General features: G+C 45.4%; 1 protein-coding gene across 1 annotated transcript in view; it reads right to left on the bottom strand.

Moving 5' to 3' along the window:
- The window catches only part of LOC121548505 (neurexin-3b-like), a 518,873-nt gene extending 496,825 nt beyond the window's left edge, over positions 1 to 22,048 (bottom strand). Inside the window, exon 1 of the mRNA XM_045210142.1 lies at positions 21,912 to 22,048. The gene's annotated coding sequence lies outside the window, so the exon portion shown is untranslated. The remainder of the gene's footprint in view (positions 1 to 21,911) is intronic.
- Positions 22,049 to 22,249: the final 201 nt, after the last annotated feature.

Genomic DNA, 22,249 nt, shown 5'->3' with positions numbered 1-22,249 from the left:
ATCCATTTGTCATTCATTCAGTGGGCTGGCATCGTTTGAGGCGCTGGATAGAGTCAAGGATATGTTTTGCATTATTTTAAAGGCCTACTGCAACGTGTAGCATGTTTTGGTTTCCCTTTGCAATACATTTGATTAGTAATAGAGTTATAGTAAATAAAACCGTCCCATAACAGCTTATTTTTACAAAGTAATACGTAAAAGAGAATGGTATCAACCCGCACGGTGCGCTGTCAAATTATTTGCTGCTGATAAAAAGGCATAACACAAACTCATAATTACACTATTGTCTTTCTAAATTAAACAACCTCTTCACCCTTGTTATCATTCAGTTAGGCCTAATTTAAATTCAACTGTGAAGGTGCACAATAATCGCCCATTCATCCATTTGTCATTCATTAAGTGAGGAGAGAGAGAAGCATTAGCGCCTGGCTGGGAACCAATGTCCTAAAGCACATTGTCTTGGTGGATTAAGTTAGGAATAGATGTGAAAAAAGAAACAGGTAAAAAAGTTTGGATTTCCAAATTCTGACAAATGAGCAGGATATATGTTTTTTTAATGCAAATTCTTTTTTTTACAAAATCAAACGTCAGTGGCAGTTGGTCTATGGCGGTTCTAGTGTTAAATAATTGGATTAAGCCAGTGGCTCAGATGGATCTTTCCAAGCAGTAGACACATCTCCTTTAAATGTTGATATTTAGTTACGTTGCCAACCAACCAAACACAATTCAATATTATTTTTGTAAAACAGTAAATAGCCTAAAGTTAAGGCCATCTTACAAACTAATGTAACATTCAACCTTAAAATATGGTCTGTTGAGATTCACAATTGCTGTAATAATCTGTGCAGAATCTCGAACTACATCACTTGCACCATTTAATGTAATCTCAACTGCCATCCTGGTCATTTAGTTATACTGTTAGATGACGCACAGTGATAACACATTAATCTGTTGTATAAATAAACAAAATATCTGACATTGTATTCCCATTTGAACTTTGTTGTGCTTGTAAATGGTTGAAAGCGCAGTGATAGCCTTTTGGGACGGAAGTTTACATACACCTTAGCCAAATACATTTAAAGTCAGTTTTTCACAATTCCTGACTATTAATCCTAGTATAAATTCTGTCTTAGGTCAGTTAGGATCACCACTTTATTTTAAGAATGGGAAATGTCAGAATAATAGTAGAGAGAATAATTTATTTCAGCTTTTATTTCTTTCATCACATTCCCAGTGGGCCAGAAGTTTACATACACTCAATTAGTATTTGGTAGCATTGCCTTTCAATTGTTTAACTTGGGTCAAACGTTTCAGATAGCCTTCCACAAGCTTCCCACAATAAGTTGAGTGAATATTGGCCCATTCCTCCTGACAGAGCTGGTGAAACTGAGTCAGGTTTGTAGGCCTCCTTGCTCGCACACGCTTTTTCAGTTCTGCTCACATATTTTCTATAGGATTGAGGTCAGGGCTTTGTGATGGCCACTCCAATACCATGACTTTGTTGTCCTTAAGCCATTTTGCCAAAACTTTGGAAGTATGCTTGGGGTCATTGTCCATTTGGAAGACCCATTTGTGACCAAGCTTTAACTTCCTGACTGATGTCTTGAGATGTTGCTTCAATATATCCACATCATTTTCCTTCTGCATGATGCCATCTATTTTGTGAAGTGCACCAGTCCCTCCTGCAGCAAGCACCCCCACAGCATGATGCTGCCACACCTGTGCTTCCCGGTTGGGATGGTGCTCTTCGGCTTGCAAGTCTTCCCCTTTTTCCTCCAAACATAACGATGGTCATTATGGCCAAACAGTTCTATTTTTGTTTAATCAGACCAGAGGACATTTCTCCAAAAAGTACTATCTTTGTCCCCATGTGCAGTTGCAAACCGTAGTCTGCTTTTTTATGGCGGTTTTTGAGCAGTGGCTTCTTCCTTTCTGAGCGGCCTTTCAGGTCATGTCGATATAGGACTCGTTTTACTGCGGATATAGATACTTTTGTACCTGTTTCCTCCAGCATCTTCACAAGGTCCTTTGCTTTTGTTCTGGGATTGATTTGCACTTTTTGCACCAAAGTACGTTAATCTCTAGGAGACAGAAAGCGTCTCCTTCCTGAGCGGTATGATGGCTGCGTGGTCCCATGGTGTTTATACTTGCGTACTATTGTTTGTACAGATGAACGTGGTACCTTCAGGCAATTTTTTTCATGGGGGCTTGGCTGATTTATTTTGATTTTCCCTTGATGTCAAGCAAAGAGGCACTGAGTTTGAAGGTAGCTCTTGAATTACATCCACAGGTACACCTCCAATGGACTCAAATTATGTCAATTAGCCTATCGGAAGCTTCTAAAGCCATGACATAATTTTGTGGAATTTTCCAAGCTGTTTAAAGGCACAGTCAACTTAGTGTATGTAAACTTCTGACCCACTGGGATTGTGATACAGTGAATTATAAGTGAAATAATCTGTCTGTAAACAATTGTTTGAAAAATTACTTGTGTCATGCACAAAGTAGATGCCCTAACCGACTTGCCAAAACGATAGTTTGTTAACAAGAAATGTGTGGAGTGGTTGAAAAACCAGTTTTAATGACTCCAACCTAAGTGTATGTAAACTTCCGACTTCAACTATATATGTGAATAATCTAGCTAATCAGAAAGTTTAACAGGCAAAAATGTACATTTACATTTACATCATTTAGCAGACGCTCTTATCCAGAGCGACTTACAAATTGGTGCATTCAGCTTATGATAGCCAGTGGGACAACCTGAAGGTAAGGAGGTGCCGTTCCCCTCACAGCTCCGTAGGCAAGCACCATGGTCTTGTAGTAGATGACATAAAACTAATGTTATGCAAAATAGATGTCAACTCTTTGTGGGTAGCTAGCAAGCTAACAATTCTTCGTGGCTATCTGGCTAGCTAACAGTAGTAGCTAGCCAGTTAGCCCTATTGACTTACTATGGGATCTATGAACACTACAGTGGGTATTGTAGGCAGGTAAACATGCCAAAATTAACACAGCATGTATTTATTAACGTATCGAGATAAAATATTGTATTCAGGCAACATATGAGATGTTAATGGGCAACATTTAATTCCGAAGTCAGACTTTATTTTCTCTCGCTTCAGCTCAAATAATTTCAAGACATTTCAAGAAATGTTTATAATTTTATACATGGTTGCGTCATATTTCTGTGTATATTTCTGGGCGCAGCGGTCTAAGGCACTGCATCTCAGTGCTTGAGGCATCACTACAGACCACCTGGTTCGATTCCAGGCTGTAACACAACCGGCCGTGATTGGGAGTCCCATAGGGCGGCTCACAATTGTCCCAGCGTCGTCCGGGTTTGGCCGGTGTAGGCCGTCATTGTAAATAGGAATTTGTTCTTAACTGAATTGCCTAGTTAAATAAAGATAAAAATAAATAAAAATACTTTCCGTTGAAGCTTGCATACTTTCCTGTGCTCCAATTTGCATGTACGGAGTGCAGTAATATGCATTTTGAGAAACACTGTCACGGTCGTCTAGGAGCGAAGGAGACCAAGGCGCAGCGTGTCCAAGAAACATGACTTTATTGACTTAAAGTATCTAACTACAAAACAAAAGACGACTCATGAAGTCCACGGTTACACTGACCGAAACGGAACAAAAATCCACAAATCACAAGGTGAAAACACACGTTTAAATATGGCTCCCAATCAGAGATAACGAGCCGACAGCTGACACTCGTTACCTCCGATTGGGAGTCATATGACTAACAAGAACAACCAAAACCAAGCACACTCAAATACCCAACATAACCAAACCAAACCCAACAAAACGAATACACCCTGGCTCAAATACAAAGTCCCGGAGCCAGAGTGTGACAACTGGCTATAGGGTGAATGCACCAATTTGTAAGTTGCTCTGGATAAGAGCGTCTGCTAAATGACTTAAATGTAATGTAAATGTTTAATTTAATACCGCTCTTCACAAAGCCCAGGAACGGGTGGCGCGGGGACAAACAGGTGTTGTACCTCGTTTCCTGGTGGAGTGGGCACGTACACTGCTAGGTAACCCTTGCCCCTTGTTGCTATATGCCAGGGAGATAGCCACAGAGATCCAGTGGGAGAGACGCTGCTTAGAGCTGGATTAGCAAAACAGACAAAAAGCTGGTCACATAACCGGATATCCCAGGTCCTTTAAATGTACATGCGTAAAGCCTGCACCGGACACAGGGCATGTAACCTCTGCTGCTCTTCAGAAGCAAACGGAGGAGGCAAAAAGGGAAATATCTCAAAAGCTAAGGACCCATAAGACATAGCCACGACTTTCAGGGCAAAGGCCGCATTTGGACACAACGTCACCTTAGTCGCCCAGGGCGAACTGAGTTCAGGAAGGGTGTACGGATGATGCGTGGAGGTCCCCAACATGTTTAGCCGAGGCCAAAGCCAAGAGCAGGGAGGTTTCGTAGGAGAGGATCTTCAGATCCACTGACTCCAGAGGCTCAAAGGGGGCGGCACACAGTGCCTCCAAAACCAGTCCCATGTGGGCGCAATAGGTTTAGAGACCGGTCTGAGACAACGTACACCTTCCAGGAACCGCAAAACCAAGGAGTGGGCCCCCGGTGAGGCTTCGTCAATTCCCACATGACACACTGGGATAGCGGCCACTTACGCTTTTAACGTGGAGAATGCCTAGCCCTGCTCAAAAAGCTCCTTTAGGAATATAAGGATGTCCCTCACAGAGCACTGAAAATGCCTGAGCGCCAGATACACTGTTAGGAGCTCTGAGTAATTTATATGCAGTGCACTCCGCACCAATGTCCATACCCCCCGAATCGAGTTGCCTTCGTACAGCGCACCCCACCCTCGGGGGGATGCGTCTGTCTTGATCACCTTGCAGGATACAACTCAGCCAAATGGGAGCCCCTTGACAATAGCAGAGGGTTCCACCACTGGACCATGGCCTGTAGGCCTGACAGGGACACCCGAAGCAACCGGCTTAGGCTGTGATATTCGTCCAGGTGAGTGGCTAGCACTCAGCGCTGGAAGGGCGGCACAAACAATAGCCCCACGGGAACGACATCCATCACAGAAGCCATCATCCCCAGCTGGCATAGGCACTAGCGAAAGCACACTGTGTGACCGAGCGAAAATATGGCTAAGCAGAGCCGGAAACCCGGACACCCTCCGTGGGGATAGAAAAGAGTGATAGCTCGAGATCCAGAAACAGAATGTGCCGATATGGAGTCAGTCAGCTCTTTTCTGGTTTCTTATGAAGCCTAGAGACTGAATACGGGACAGTAGCATGGATGTGTGTAACACTGCTTGCCCCCTCGACTCCGCCGCCACCAGCCAATCGGCTGTAATAGCTGGCAGCTCGTAAGCATTCTGAGTTTGTTGACTCTGAGGTGCTTGTTGGTCTAGAATGGGACGCAAAGTCCCGTCCCTTTTCGGAAGCAGGAAATACCGGCTGTACCAGCCATCCTGGATTTTTGACACAGGAACCACTCGGATTGCTTGCTGCAGAAGCGGGGGGGAATGCATAACAAACAGTAGCCTGTACCCTGACGCCACTGTTCACGTGATCCAGGGTGACACTACGCACCATTTGTTGGGGCAGACAGCGAGCCTCCCGTGAAGTGCCATCTGAAGGGGCGGGGCACCACCTTGTGTACTGGAAGAGATTGGTTATTTTTCCATTTCCACCACTCTTGACAACCGTGTGTCTGAACATGGAGAAGGAACACTTTTCATCAAACTCACATGCGGGAGACACAACACTTTGACACACGTGAACACGAAAAAACTGTGCTTACGTGCCAAGGTTTGCCCAAAGCCCGGCCCATTCTGGGTACAAGGACTCCAACAATAAGTGACGTGTCCCGATTGGCAGTGTCACCAGGGGGTACTGTTGTCACAACGAGCCTCACTCGGTTTAGGCAGAAAGATGCGTTTCCGGTAACTGGCTGGCAGCCAGCGCTGGACCACACGGATTAAAAATAGACCCAGGTCATAGAGATTACCTTACCGACCAGCCTTAGCCTACTGGCGACTTGTAACCTAGCTGAGATTGGGACAGACAGCTCTGAAAAATGGACCCCTTTCTGTGGTAACAGACAGGGGCGATTCGATGTCTAATCCCAGGGGAAAAAAGCACTGAGCTGGAGAAAGACAGCTCATTTTGGGGTTCATATGAACCACAGAGACTGTGTATGGGATAACAGCATGGTCGTGTCCAACGCTGCTTGTTCCCTCGACTCCGCTACCAACCACCAATCGCCTACAGGGCCCATAACCTGTATCACTAGAGAACTCATAGGGAGGAATCAGCAATGAATTCCAGTAATGCGCCACATATAGGGGAGGGGTGCCCCCTTGTGGAAAGAGAGCAAATTGCCCAAATTATTGATATACCCCTTGAACCCAGTGAAAACCATTGAACTCGGGGTACCAGAGGGGCATGAAACATGGACAAGCTTCCAACACACGTTGTGCTTCTGTGAGACTGTATAGCCTGCATGAAGCCCGGCCCCCTTATGGGCACAGAGGTGTCCGGCAACGGCTGGCGTAGTACCTCATTTGCCATAACAAAACACAGGGCACTGGCATCACAGTTATGTTTGTGTGGAGCGGCACAGCTGCTCGGGGGCTGCTACCTCATCGAAGGAGCATGCAACTATCGCTTCCTTTACTCCAAATCCAGGAATTTAAAATAGGAATAGGGTTGCCATAGCGCCGGGGGAACGCTAGTAAGCGTCATTCACCGGAAGTTATGCATGGTAGCCGCCATTGGCCAGGAGGCTCTTTATTCAAAGCTAGGCTAGCTAGCTTCTTTGACCGCAGCACAGTCCATTTAGAATAACCAAGTGACTTAACGTTATGTATACTAAACAAGAGAGCGAACAACTCCACCGTGGGGAGGCTGGAATAGCTAGTAGTAGCTAGCTCGCTTTGGCGGGTTAGCTAACCTGGCTAGCATGCTATGCAGCGCTTGTTAGCTAGCCCGGTCTCGAAAGTCTGCATAGGACTGGATCACCGAGGTGGGAACCAGACCCTTCTGTGAAGAGAGTCAAGCAGTGCTTAACCAAGCCAGAAACAGGCAACTGGGGCTACCCACAGAACCTGGTCACCCTCTCTTCGAGTAACCTCCCATAATCGGCAACAGAGCACACAGGAACTGGGAGACATTCGACCCGACCAACGACCCAAACCATCACCACATCCCGCAACTCAGACTCAGCCGAGGTACGGGCACCCGGGAGAAGAAGTCACTATCGGAACCGGCAAGACCCTTAAAGAATGCTACACGATTGTCAAGAGAACCTGCGACGCGGACTAGTAGAGGAACAGTGCCAGCCGTCCCCTAGTCTCGTACACAAACTAATTTGAGCTAGGGCAGCCTGAGCACGTGTAGCACATGGGGATGTGTGAAACTTAGTCCTCAGCATGAAGTGTCCAGCTTGCGTCGCCTCATTAGCTAGCTTTTGAGGTGGCGTGATCGGCTAAGACGCTTAAGGAGGGCGTTCACGTGGGTTTGTGAGGCAGAGGTCCCGAGTTCGCCCCAGCTGTGATGTCCTTTACAGTGGTGCCGTGACCCAGATCTGCAGTTGTGCTGGAGTCGCTGTTGAGTAAGTTTGAGGGGTGAATGTAGCACATTGGGATGTGTGAAACTTACTCCTCAGCCTGAAGTGTCTCGCTTGCTTCCCCTCATTAGCTAGCTTTTGAGGTGTCGCGATCGGCGGTCAAGTGTGTTTGTGAGGCAGTGGTCCCGAGTTCACGCCAGGTATGGGCCAAATCGAGAAAGTGGTACTCGCCAAGCAAGCAGCATTGATGTCCTTTACACACTTATTTATTGCTATAGCCAGGCAAAGCAATTTGAGGAATAACTAATTGTTTGTGAAAAGGAAGCTTATGAGAGCCATACAAACTTTCAGCACACAATTTCCAAGTGGCATGTATTCATGGATGCCAAGGGAAGCCAGGCTTCCCCAAAAATGTACCAAGAAAAAAAAAGAAATAAAAGATACAAAATAATTGTACTGTCGTCTCTCTGTGTTTCATACATTTCCTTCAATTCGCAAGAAGCTGAATGTATCTCACCGGTTAAAGCATCCGAGAGAACGAAACAGCGCCCCTCTGTCTCAGTATGTGAAGCGTATCTATTTGATGCTCTCTGGTCAGAAAGAGTATGACATTCTTGACGCCCGTAGCATTGATCAAATCTAATCTAATCAACATGTAATTGTCACATGCGCCGAATACAACAGGTGCAGACTTTACAGTGAAACGCTTACTTACAAGCCCTTTACCAACAATGCACTTTTAAGAAAAATAAGTGTTAAGTAAAAAATGGATAAGTAAAAAATTTAATAAATAAAAATAAACAACAAATAATTAAAGAGCAGCAGTAAAATAACAGTAGCGAAGATATATACAGGGGGTACCGGTACAGAGTAGCAGCAGCGTAAAAGAGGGGGTGGGTGGGACGGGGGGGGTAATGCAAATAGTCCGGGTAGCCATTTGATTAGCTGTTCAGGAGTCTTATGGCTTGGGGGTAGAAGCTGTTAAGAAGCCTTTTAGATGTAGACTTGGCGCTCCGGTACCGCTTGCTGTGCGGTAGCATAGAGAACAGTGTATGACTAGGGTGGCTGGAGTCTTTGACAATTTTTAGGGCCTTCCTCTGACACCGCCTGGTATAGAAGTCCTGGATGGCAGGAAGCTTGGCCACAGTGATGTACTGGGCCGTACGCACTACCCTCTTTAGTGCCTTGCGGTCGGAGGCCGAACAGTTGCCATACCAGGCAGTGATGCAACCAGTCAGGATGCTCTCGATGGTGCAGCTGTATAACTTTTTGAGGATCTGAGGACCCATGCCAAATCCCCGTCGATGAGAATGGGGGCGTGCTCGATCCTGCTTTTCCTGTAGTCCACGATCATCTCCTTTGTCTTGATCACGTTGAGGGAGAGGTTGTTATCCTGGCACCACACGGCCAGGTCTCTGACCTCCTCCCTATAGGCTGTCTCATCATTGTCGGTGATCAGGCCTACCACTGTTGTGTTGTCAGCAAACTTAATGATGGTGTTGGAGTCGTGCCTGGCCATGCAGTCATGGGTGAACAGGGAGTACAGGAGGGGACTGAGCACTCACCCCTGAGGGGCCCCCGTGTTGAGGATCAGCGTGGCAGATGTGTTGTTACCTACCCTTACCACCTGGGCCGGCCCGTCAGGAAGTCCAGGATCCAGTTGCAGAGGTGTTTAGTTTAGCTTAGTGATGAGCTTTGAGGGCACTATGGTGTTGAACGCTGAGCTGTAGTCAATGAATTGCATTCTCACGTAAGTGTTCCTTTTGTCCAGGTGAGAAAGGGCAGTGTGGAGTGCAATAGAGATTGCATCATCTGTGGATCTGTTGGGGCGGTATGCAAATTGGAGTGGGTGTAGGGTTTCTGGGATAATGGTGTTGATGTGAGCCATGACCAGCCTTTCAAAGCACTTCATGGCTACAGACGTGAGTGTTACGGGTCTGTAGTCATTTTTGGCAGGTTACCTTAGTGTTCTTGGGCACAGGGATTATGATGGTCTGCTTGAAACAGTACACGTCCTGGTATTCTGTCACTGTGTCTTCTTACTGTCTCGGCCTTAGGCTTATCTACTGTATCACAGTGTCAAGGCATATGAAGTAACAGGTTATAGAGCAAACAACGCAATTATCACAACACAATATGGCATATTTTTAAGGGTTGGCTTCCCCAGTGATTTTTACGCTACTCAAATGTCTATGGGGTGAGCACGCTCTACCACTAAGGGACAGTTTATTTGGCGCAACTTAAGATAGTCTTGTGTTCCAATTGTTTGTTTTAGTAGCGTGAATCGTTCCTGTTCACACCGAGATAAGGAGCAGAATAATTGAAGGATTGAATCAGGAGCTTCAAGCTTATCACCTGTGGAAGGCGGGGCTTCCAGCGAGGCACGGATTGTATTGGCCCTTATCAGGCGTGATTGTAGATCCTTCAACCAAAGGCGTGAGAGTGTGACTCCCCCATAGTATGTTGTACCGAAGTTGACTGACTGTAAGCGAACTCATTACCCTACCAGTGACCTAAACACGACATGAGGCCTTTATTAACCACCCAGTTAAAAGTTATAAGTCTAACCAAACATTTATCTTGTACTCTTTCATGAGCTCAAAAGACCAATACAAAAGATGATTCATTCATTGTCTTCAGTCAGAGAAACCTTATATCCTTCTACATACAGTAGTAGGCCAATGTGTGTACTCATCCAGCCTGCAGCCCTTGTCATTGTATGGTCTCTGGCCATGGTGTGTCCAGCCCCAGACAAATGAATTGTCCAATCATGGTGTTACCAGAGCAGCGTATGCTGACACACAATAGGCTCTTTAACCACCTGCCTGTTCTGAATAGTTAATCTATCTGCAGAGAGCAGTTAGCCTGCTATTGACTTCTGGGCACCGATACTCTCCTATGCTAATGCAATGTGGTGGCTCTCATTGACAACGAGTCAACCACCATGCTAAGCCTGGGCCTGCTCTCTGTTGGACTACGTCCCAAATGGCAACCTATTCCCTAGGCATTAAACTACTTTTGACCAGAGCCTTATCGGCCAGTAACAGAAAGGTCGCTGGTTTGAATCCCCGAGCCGACTAGGTGAAAAATCTGTTGATGTGCCTTTGAGCAAGGCACTTAACCCTAATTGCTCCTGTAACTTGCTCTGGATAAGAGCGTTTGCTAAATGACTAAAATGTAGGATATTGTGGTAGTATCAGCTGATAAGGTACTAGTTAGTGTTGTCATTCAGAAGTTGTGGTCATGCTAATTAACACTGTCTAAAGGTAAATCCATCTCGGGATAAGATAGAGGTTAAAGGGCCTGGTAAGGTGTATTGACCTGTAACCAATTGATATACAGTATGTCCATGTTATTGCCCCATAGTGAGAGATATGTAGATGCAGTAGGCTTAGTGGGTGTCCTCCAGGTGGCACCCTATTCCCTACATAGTGCACTAAATTTGACCAGGGCCTATGGGAAGCAGACCTAGTATCAGCTAATAAGGTACAAGGGTTGCCATTTAGAAGAGGTAGTGCTAATAAGCTAAGGGTCCATTGTCCCCATGAATGCTGATATCCTGCTAGTCTCTCTATGAAAACGGCCCATGCTACCTCTCTCTAGACCTGCTTCAGTCAATCAGGATGAGTTATTGGGAGCATAATACTGTGGGATCAGGTGTCCTTCTCTTGAATTAAAACAATGTTTTAGGAGTTATATTACATATTCAAGGACTTCATTATAATATACTGTAGGCTTAGTCAGATTTTTTTGGTTCCTGTATATTAGGCCTGTAATTGCTGTTGAAGCTAAAACAGATACTGTCTGTTTTATGTAATGTGCATGGCTTATGTTAGGCTACATATTCAATGACTCAATTATAGGCTACACACATGAACTATAGGTGTAGTCAACTATAGGCATAGTCCACAGGAGATTGGTGGCACCTTAATTGGGGAGGACAGATTTAAATGTGGGTCTAAAATATGGGAGGGTTGTCAACCCTTTTTTTTTGTTGCATTGGGGAGGGTTATGTTTTTTTTATTGGGCACAGGGGAGGGTAGTGTATTTTTTCCCTGGTTTACATGAGCTCTTTTGCAGGTTTTATTTTATAATTTTGTTCCATCCTAGACAAATTTCCTCATATGCGCCTCCCCTATATCAAAGTGTTTTGGTACTTCCCTCATGCACTACGCTCTCTTTTACTCTAACACAGGTCAATATAGTCTACCAGTCTAACTGTCTATCCTGCCCTCTATCCACCATTCATAGAGACAATAGTGGATTGTTTGTCCAGATCTGCAACAGGCTAACAAGCAATCGTACCACACATAAAAGCATTCAAAGCTGCATCAATTTGCAATATGAATCCACAAGAACAAATAGGAATAGTTGAGCAGCAGAGAGGCCAGGTTCATCTCATGAAAGAAAAAATTAAAACATGAGACACGCAGCTAAAAAATCTCCACTATTAATCTTGTTTAGGGACAATACAATTATCCTACGTAGACAAGCCCACAACACAACAATGCAATTAATAATTGCATTATTGTTTTCAAGGGAGTACAAAATTCTACTCCAGGCTGCAGTGAAAATGTCATTGGGATAATAGTGCAAAAGCCCTGTGATTTGAATGTTTAATTCCATTTGGATCAGTTGTGGGTCTACTCTGGGCAGTTAATAAGGTCTAGAAAGCCACAGTAGCAGGCCAGTCTGGCTGTATTTTCACTTCTGATACTGAGATGCGCTGGCTGTTGCAGACCATCATTCTCCCAAGTCCTCCTATAATCATGTGGCAACATATGCTCCCAGCAGGCCCAGTTATGCGCTCTGCCTCCTCTCCAATCTGAGTGGCTGTTCCTCGAACACCTAGAACCTAACACTTCAGCATAGCCTAAATATTTATCATTTAACTGTTTTAATGTATTACCTTCTATGTGTGGCATAAACACAACCAGTCACAATTTTTTAAATCTGTCACGTCTACTCCAGCTCCCGCTCTCCGGCGCTCGATGTCGCCGGTCTACTAAATCACCGGTCCTGGCAACCCATCTTTACGCACACCTGCGTCTCATCATCAGTCACACCTGAAACTTCATTACTCCCTGATTACTTAACCTTTATATAGCACTCTTTTGTTATCAGGCAGTATTGGTTATGTTTCCTTGTCAGACGGTTCTCTTGTTTTGCATCATTCTATGTTCGGTCATATTAAACTCACTAACTGCACCTGCTTCCTGACTCCCTGCGTTGACGTTACAGAATACCACCTCACCAAATGGAAGCAGCAGTTAATCAGGACATCTCCCAGATGGTCAGCGAACAAATCAAATCAAATCAAATTGTATTTGTCACATGCGCCGAAAACAACAGGTGTAGACCTTACAGTGAAATGTTTACTTACAAGCCCTTAACCAACAATGCAGTTTTAAGAAAGAATACCCAAAAAAAATCACACAAAAAAATACTATAAATAATACGAAATAAAAGTAAAAAATAATTAAAGAGCAGCGGTACAAATTACAATAGCGAGGCTATATACAGGGGTACCGGTACCGAGTCAATGTGCGGGGGCATCGGTTAGTCGATGCAAATAGTCTGGGTAGCCATTTGATTAGATGTTCAGGAGTCTTATGGATTGGGGGTAAAAGTGGTTTAGAAGCCTCTTGGACCTAGACTTGGTGCTCCGGTACCGCTTGTCGTGCGGTAGCAGAGAGAACTGTCTATGACTAGGGTGGCTGGAGTCTTTGACAATTTTTAGAGCCTTCCTCTGACACCACCTGGTATAGAGGTCCTGGATGGCAGGAAGCTTGGCCCCAGTGATGTACTGGGCCGTACGCACTACCCTCTGTAGTGCATTGCGGTCAGAGGCCGAGCAGTTGCCATACCAGGCAGTGATGAAACCAGTCAGGATGCTCTCGATGGTGCAGCTGTAGAACCTGTGGACGATCTGAGGACCCATGCCAAATCTTTTCAGTCTCCTTAGTGGGAATAGGTTTTGTCGTGCCCTCTTCACGACTGTCTTGGTGTGCTTGGAGCATGTTAGATTGTTGGTGATGTGGACACCAAGGAACTTGGAACCCGTCGACGAGAATGGGGGCGTGCTCAGTCCTCTTCTTTTTTGTTATGGTCCACAATCATCTCCTTTGTCTTGATCACGTTGAGGGAGAGGTTGTTATCCTGGCACCACACGGTCAGGTCTCTGACCTCCTCCCTATAGGCTGTCTCGTCATTGTCAGTGATCAGGAATACCACTGTTGTGTCATCGGCAAACTTAATGATGGTGTTGGAGTCGTGCCTGGCCATGCAGTCATGAGTGAACAGGGAGTACAGGAGGGGACTGAGCACCCACCCCAGAGGGACCCTCGTGTTGAGGATCAGCATGGTGGATGTGTTGTTACCTACCCTTACAACCTGGTGGCGGCCTGTCAGGAAGTCCAGGATCCAGTTGCAGAGGGAGGTGTTTAGTCACAGGGTCCTTAGCTTAGTAATGAGCTTTGAGGGCACTATGGTGTTGAACGCTGAGCTGTAGTCTATGAATAGCATTCTCACGTAGGTGTTCCTTTTGTCCAGGTGGGAAAGGGCAGTGTGGACGCAATAGAGATTGCATCATCTGTGGATCTGTTGGGGCGGTATGCAAATTGGAGTGGGTCTAGGTATTCTGGGATAATGGTGTTGATGTGAGCGGTTTGTGGGGCTGTTCAAGGTCCTCCGGAGGGTCAACGAGGTAATTTACAGATTACAACTCCCCACTAACTACCGGATATCACCATCTTTTCATGTTTCGCTCCTCAGGCCAGTGTTCCAAATCTGATTAGGCTACTTCAAAAGTTTTCTCTAGGCATGCAGACAATTGTCTAAAATATCATTCAGGCCAGTCTGGCTGTGGGTCTAACATATGGGAGGGACTGGCATTCCAGCATCCTCAAAATCGCTTGACATTAATCAGGTTTCCATCCAACCTTTTTATGCGAGTAAAGGACATGTTGGATAAAAAATATCATGACATCATGGGAAAGCATGCAGTTCATTAGGCTACAAATTAAATCAGTAATGATGAACTTCACAGGGTGTTGAGCTTGATGATCCTTTCAATAAATATCGAGGGTCTTATTCTAGGGACATGATGATCGATGCTTGGCTGCCATTTGACAAATAAAAATAATCTTGCACTTTTGTCCATAATAATCTCATCATGTAGTAGGCTAACCCGCACTGTATCTGCGAGCTGTTGGCTGGAGCGCACATGCCAATACCAGAGTGGGCACATTCCCTTTACCTAAGCAATTGTTTTTGTGACAAAACCAACAGTAGGCCTAGAGTTGTCACGCCCTGATGTATGGAACTCTTGTTTGTTGAGTCAGGGTGTGTGAATCTATGTGATGTTTTCTATGTTTAGGATCTAGAGTTGTGTTTCTATGTTTGGCCGGGTGTGATTCCCAATCAGAGACAGCTGTCACTCGTTGTCTCTGTTTGGGGATCATACTTAGGTAGCCCAGTTTGCCTTCCTTAGTTGTGGGATCTTGTTCCTGTGTTTGGCTTGTATTGTGTATAGCCTTGGACGTCACATTACGTTGTTTTGTTGTTTTGTTGTGAGTGTTTATTCGTTAAATAAACATGTTCGCACACCACGCTGCACCTTGGTCTGACCCGTCTCTCAACGATCGTGACAGAAGATCCCACCAACAACGGACCAAGTAGCGTGCCCAGGAGCAGCAGACACCCTGGACACAGGTGGGGAAGAGTTTTTGGACATGGAAGGAGATTTTGGCAGGAAAAGGACCCTGGGCGAAGGAGGAGGCCCAAGCAGGAGAGGAACACAGAAGGCGTCGGCTGAGGAGGAAGACCGCGAGACAGCCCCAATAAAACATGTTTGGGGGGCTAAAAGGGTGGTCGGGGATCGATAGAGAAGAGCCCCGACCACTGCACTCGTGGGGGCTCAAGGAGGAGTCCTCACTGGAGGAGGACTGGGCGCGGAGAGTAAAAGACTGGTACAGTCGGAGATCTCTAACGACAGTTCCCAGTCCGGTAGACCTCGTGTCTTCGTCTCGCACCAAACCAGTGGTGCGTGTTCCCAGTCCAGTACGGCCCGTCCCTGCTCCTCGAACCAAACCAGTGGTGCGTGTCACCAGCCCGGTACGCCCCGTAACTGCTCCCCGCACCAGGCTAGTGGTGCATGTTTCCAGTCCAGTACGGCCCAATCCTGCTCCTCGCACCAAACCAGTGGTGCGTGTCACCAGCCCGGTACGCCCCGTACCTGCTCCCCGCACCAAGCCAGTGGTGCGTGTCGCCAGCCCGGTAGGCCCCGTGCCTGCTCTCTGCACCAGGTCAGTGGTGTGTGTTCCCAGTCCAGTACGGCCCGTTCCTGCTCCTCGCACCAGACCTGTGGTGCGTGTCTCCAGTCCGGCCCGGCCCATTCCTGCTCCTCGCACCAGACCAGTGGTGCATGCTCCCTCTCCGACCCGGCCCGTGCCTGCTCCTCGCACCAAGCCAGTGGTGCGTGTTCCCAGTCTGGCACGGCCCGTGCCTGTTCCACCGGTGCCTGGTACAGCACCGGTCAGCTGCTCCACTCCGGAGCCAGAGCAGTCCGCTCCACCGGGGTCCAATCCAGCCCCAGTCAGCGGATCCATTCCGGAGCCAGAGCAGTCCGCTCCACCGGTTGCAGTCCATCTCCGGTCAGAGGATCCACACCGGAGCCAGAGCAGTCCGCTCCACCGGTGTCCAATCCAGCCCCGGTCAGCGGATCCATTCCGGAGCCAGAGCAGTCCACTCCACCGGTTTCTAGTCCAGCTCCGGTCAGCGGTTCCACTCCGGAGCCAGAGCAGTCCGCTCCACCGGGGTCCAGTTCAGCTCCGGTCAGCGGCTCTATTCCAGACCCAGACGTCAGCCCCTCTCCAGGTTCGGGGTCTCCCACACCAGGGTCCAGACAGGGCTTGGTGCATCGCGGGAGGATTGCCGATCCAGGCCCAGACGTCAGCCCCTCTCCAGGTTCGGGGTCTCCCACACCAGGGTCCAGACAGGGCTTGGTGCATCGTGGGAGGAAGGAGAGGGGAAGCATCACGCCGAGGTCCAGACCAGACCAGGGGCGCAACGTGGAGGCTGAGAGGAAGAGGTCGTCACGCCCGGAGCTGGATCCGCCTCCGAGGCGGAATGCCCACCTGGACCCTCCCCGGTTAGGTCAGGTTTGTGCGGTCGGAGTCCGCACCTTTGGGGGGGGGGGTACTGTCACGCCCTGACGTATGGAACTCTTGTTTGTGGAGTCAGGGTGTGTGAATCTGTGATGTTTTCTATGTTTAGGATCTAGAGTTGTGTTTCTATGTTTGGCCGGGTGTGATTCCCAATCAGAGACAGCTGTCGCTCGTTGTCTCTGATTGGAGATCATACTTAGGTAGCCCAGTTTGCCTTCCTTAGTTGTGGGATCTTGTTCCTGTGTTTGGCTTGTATTGTGTATAGCCTTGGACTTCACGTTACGTTGTTTTGTCGTGAGTGTTTATTTGTTCAATAAACATGTTCGCATACCACGCTGCACCTTGGTCTGACCCGTCTCTCAACGATCGTGACAAGAGTTGAAAATGAGATGCAAACCCATTTAACTTGTAATTTTTATTCGGTGTATGGAAAGTTATTTTTATATGCACTACGTACTAATTTATAGGGACCAACATGGAAATAAGTCCCTGACTTTTTTGTGCAATCCTGGTCACTTTCAAAAATATTTCTACTTCGGAAAGTATTCAGACCCCTTGACTTTTTCCACATTTCGTTACGTTACAGCCTTATTCAAAAAAATTATAATTCTCCTCAGCAATCTACACAAAATACCCCATAATGACGAAGTGAAAACAGGTTTTAGAAATATTTGCACATTTATTAAAAATATTAATATCTTATTTACATAAGTATTCAGACCCTTTGCTATGCAACTCGAAATTGAGCTCAGGTGCATCCTGTTTCCATTGATCATCCTTGAGATGTTTCTACAACTTGATTGGAGTTCACCTGTGGTAAATTCAATTGATTGGACATGATTTGGAAAGGCACACACCTGTCTACATAAGGTCCCACAGTTGACAGTGCATGTCAGAGAAAAAACCAAGCAATGAGGTCGAAGGAATTGTCCGTAGTGCTCCGAGACAGGATTGTGTCGAGGTACAGATCTGGGGAAGGGTACCAAAACATTTATGCAGCATTGAAGGTCCCCAAGAACATAGTGGCCTCCATCATTCTTAAATGGAAGATGTTTGGAACCACCAGACTCTTCCTAGAGCTGGCCGCCTGGCCAAACTGAGCAATCGGGGGAGAAGGACCTTGGTCAGGGAGGTGACCAAGAACCTGATGGTCACTCTGAAAGAGCTCAGAGTTCCTCTTTGGATATGGGAGAACCTTCCAGAAGGACAACCATCTCTGCAGCACCCAACCAATCAGACATTTATGGTAGAGTGGCCAGACGGAAGCCACTCCTCAGTAAAAGGCACATGACAGCCCGCTTTGAGTTTGCCAAAAGGCACCTAAAGACTCTCAGACCATGAGAAACATGGTTCTCTGCTCTGATGAAACCAAGATTGAACTCTTTGGCCGAATGCCAAGCGTCACGCCTGGAGGTAACCTGGCACCATCCCTACGGTGAAGCACGGTGGTGGCAGAATCATGCTGTGAGGATGTTTTTCAGTGGCAGGGAGACTAGTCAGGATCAAGGCAAAGATGAACGGAGCAAAGTACAGAGAGATACTTAATGAAAACCTGCTCCAGAGCGCTCAGGACCTCAGAATGGGGCGAAGATTCACCTTCCAACAGGGCAACGACCCTAAGCACACAGCCAAGACAACACAGGAGTGGCTTCGGGACAAGTCTCTGAATGTCCTTGAGTGGCCCAGCCAGAGCCCGGACTTGAACCCGATTGAACATCTCTAGAGAGACCTGAAAATACCTGTGCAGCAACGCTCCCCATCCAACCTGACAGAGCTTGAGAGGATCTACAGAGAAGAATGGGAGAAACTCCCCAACTATAGGTGTGCCAAGCTTGTAGCGTTATACCCAAGAAGACTCAATGCTGTAATCACTGCCAAAGGTGCTTCAACAAAGTACTGAGTAAAGGGTTTGAATACTTATGTAAATGTTTTATTTCATTTGTTTATTTTTAATAAATTAGCTAAAATTTCAAAACTGTTTTTGCTTTGTCATTATGGGGTATTGTGTGTAGATTGATGAGGGAAAACAATTAATTTCATCAATTTTAAAAGTAAGGCTGTAACGTAACAAAATGTGGAAAAAGTCAAGGGGTCTGAATACTTTCCCGAAAATTAATCAATCCAAGCTGTGCAGCGGCCATTTGATGAATGGAAAGAGACATCTGTTACAAAACACCAAAAAGTTTAATGACATTCGGTGATTGTCAAGCCAAGCCTTTGATACTGGGTAGGCCTGCAAGGAAGGGAGGTATGTATTTCTGTTTGTAGAGAACGCAAACCATGATATTGAAGTGCCCGAAGTCGGTACGCTTTGTTTATTCGTTGTGTGTGCATTGGCACAGAAACCTACGTATGTGTGGAAAATTATTTTATATAATTATATATATGGCATCAACATGTTGAAAATCTGATTTCCCCCCTAGTTGATCATTGTCTGCAGCCGGCTCTGATCGTAGTGTAATGAAATAGACATGGAGAGCTCATCTGTGGTTGCCGGCGAACCCTCAGCCTTCTGGCCCGTAGCCCTGTGTGGCATCGACAGTGTAAACACACGGTTGCTACAGATATTGTTATTTGTGGTAGTGTTGAACGAGTAGTGCTTTTTGAGGTCGGTTCGGTTTCGGTTCGATTATAAAGAAATGATCATGATTTTTTAAACATTAAATGCACTATGTGTTATGTGGGTTGAATTCTGTAACAACACAGAATAAAACAATAAATAAAAGTATCCTGATGGTAGTGACTGTCCATGACTGCTTATCACTTATTAACCATCAGTTATTCACATTACTTTACTTTAATAAAATATTTCAGTTGTTGTGTATGTTACACTTGTTTTATTTGATGACTTTATTATTTCATTCCAAATCATCTCATCTCTATAGAATTGCTGCCTATGCTGTCTGACAAAATCACTATTTTAGTAGTTCAAAGAAAATAAGGCCTACTTTTAAGACTGCTGAATACCAACTACCATCACTTAGATCATGTCTTTTCAGGTAGAGATACTCGCCACCTCGCCAAGAGACTGCTTTCTATGTACCCCCTCTTTATCACGCATTCATAGCAGGCGTAATAGAAACAGACCGGACAAGTAGCTGCGCAATTGATTGTGGTCATTGTAGTTACTTATCAAGTTTTCTGCGCTAAACTATGTAGAACATTGGCCTGTTGGAAACAACAACTCCCTACTACATCCTAGAGTTCGGGCATTATCTGATTTATCGCTAGATAAACTGCAGAGCAATGTGCCCATAGAGCTCCACAGTGGAGGTGTCATAATACCCATAAAACCTAGCGGTCAAACAGGGAAATGGTTCCAATCGTTTTCCACCATTCATTTTTCCCATATGGGATTTTAGAGACACTTAAAATAAGGGCTGTGTAAATCTATTTCGGACAAGGTGACTTTTATCAACATATTCAGCACTATTTACTCTCAGATTCTAAAATGATAATTAGCATCAAAGTAGACATCATGCAAAACTACGAATCCCTGCAAGCTCCTGCACGTCATCTCTAGCTGACACCTTTGCTAACAAGTATTGTGTCAATTTAAAACTTGCACAAGACAGTTCACAGAATTGTCCATTTAAAGAAATGTAGCCAATTTATTCATTACTACATTTAGCTAACATTAGATAGTTCATCCAGAGATTCTTACCTTTGCCTCAATTCGGCAGTCTCGTCCAGATCATCATGGCATTTGTAGTTCTTTATGATAGCTACATTAGCAACTAATTAGCATTCATATTGGGGGGTAAAGACAGGTGAATATATTGATAAAAGTCACCTTGTCCGAGAGAGATTTACACGGTTATCAAACCTCATGCCAGGGTAAGCCTACACGAAACACAACCCTTATTTGAAGTGTTTCTAAAATCCCCAATGGGTAAAATGAATGGTGGAAAAACTATTGCAACCATTTCCCTGATTGGAACAATTTCCCTGTTTGACCTCTAGGTTTTATGGGTAATATGACTCATACTGTGGTACTCTTGAGTGCACAGAAAACAAAAAAAAACTGAACAAAATGGAATTCAAATAATTGAACCAATGTCAGACAATTAGTTGTTTAAAACCCCAAAAATAACAGACATTTTGGTTAATAGCTCAGCACTCATTTATGGTTGTAAACTTTATTTTGAGTTAATTCTATGAGGGGGGATGGTGTGCAATTTATTTGACAGTTCAAGGGAAGGTTCATGTGAAAACATTTTTTACGTTGGGGAGGGGGCACTCTCTCTGCCTCCCGCTGCGTTCCCTATCTGTCACATTCACTCAGCACGGAGATTCTGTCTTATTGAGGGGAATCTCATTGAGGGGGACGGTTTAATTTGACATCAAATCCCGCCAGTCTTTAACATGCACTCTGCTGTTTCGAAATGCCCTACAAGTCAAGCAGACTTTTCAGCTATGGAGTTTTCTGTCATTACCTATAGAAAATAATGTGATTTATGAATTAGCGCTCATAGTGTTACTCTTATAGGGTTTAGCTATTTCGAATATAATATAGGCCTATAGGCGACTTCTGACCGTGTGCCTTAACCCACATGTTTAAAACTCGAATTTGAAGGGTTGTCCTTGAAATAGAAATATGAATCCTTACATAGAACAGCCAACTCAGAGGGCCCGGTCACATGCCCGCGTTTACCAGAACATTGATCTTCATCAACTGAAGTAACGTTGAATTGTAAGACTATATCAGTTGCAATAAACCTACATAAACTATTCCAATCATTCAAAATATAATATTTTCAACCATGGGGCCGAGAAAGACTTGTATCAACTGAGAGTGAAGGTAGCCTACTTCGTGACGCTCTCTCCTCCTCGCGCTCATCTCCTGCTCCACGCACGAGGGCAGTCTGGAGGATGTGACCAACAATGATTTGTTAGAGGATTTGGGCTCGTTCCTTCGTTTTTTTGGAACATTGTGTAATTACAAGTTGATGAATTCGTCGAAATAGTTCATATTATGGCGTTTTTCCCATCCTTGTATTCAGATGACTAGTCCCAGAATGCTCCATACAATGTGTGAGCGCATTTATATAGCATTTAATGAACTGAAACTTTGCCATGCATGCGTTTCCCTCCTCAACACGACGAGCTATATGTGTAGCCTAGTAATTATGCCTTGACCTTATCCACAAATTGCTTGTTTCAAAGGCCATATAAGTTACTTACTTTGTTTGTTGTTAAGGAGAGCTCTTCTTCTCCAAACAATCGTCCAGCCGTCCTAAAATTCCACACCAGTCTAAAATATCCCCAAAACTGGCCGACGCAAAATGAATGTGCCTCACTGTATCTCCTCATCCAAAGATAACCTTTTGAAGAATTCAAAATCACTCCAACACTGTTGTAGAATACTGGAGTCGTTTTACAGGCTACACTCAGTAAAACAGAGAATATTATTATTAAAATAAAATAAAAATAATAGCTATTCTTACCTTTATTACTGTAAAAAGGTCCAAACAATATCCCAATAATCCCAAATAAAGTCCCATATACAGCAAAACACCGTT

The sequence above is a fragment of the Coregonus clupeaformis genome, chromosome 33 (genome assembly GCF_020615455.1).
Source record: "Coregonus clupeaformis isolate EN_2021a chromosome 33, ASM2061545v1, whole genome shotgun sequence".
NCBI classification, from domain to species: Eukaryota; Metazoa; Chordata; class Actinopteri; order Salmoniformes; family Salmonidae; genus Coregonus; species Coregonus clupeaformis.
Note: the sequence above shows the minus strand (reverse complement) of the source record. Positions and strands in the feature narration are given on the sequence as shown.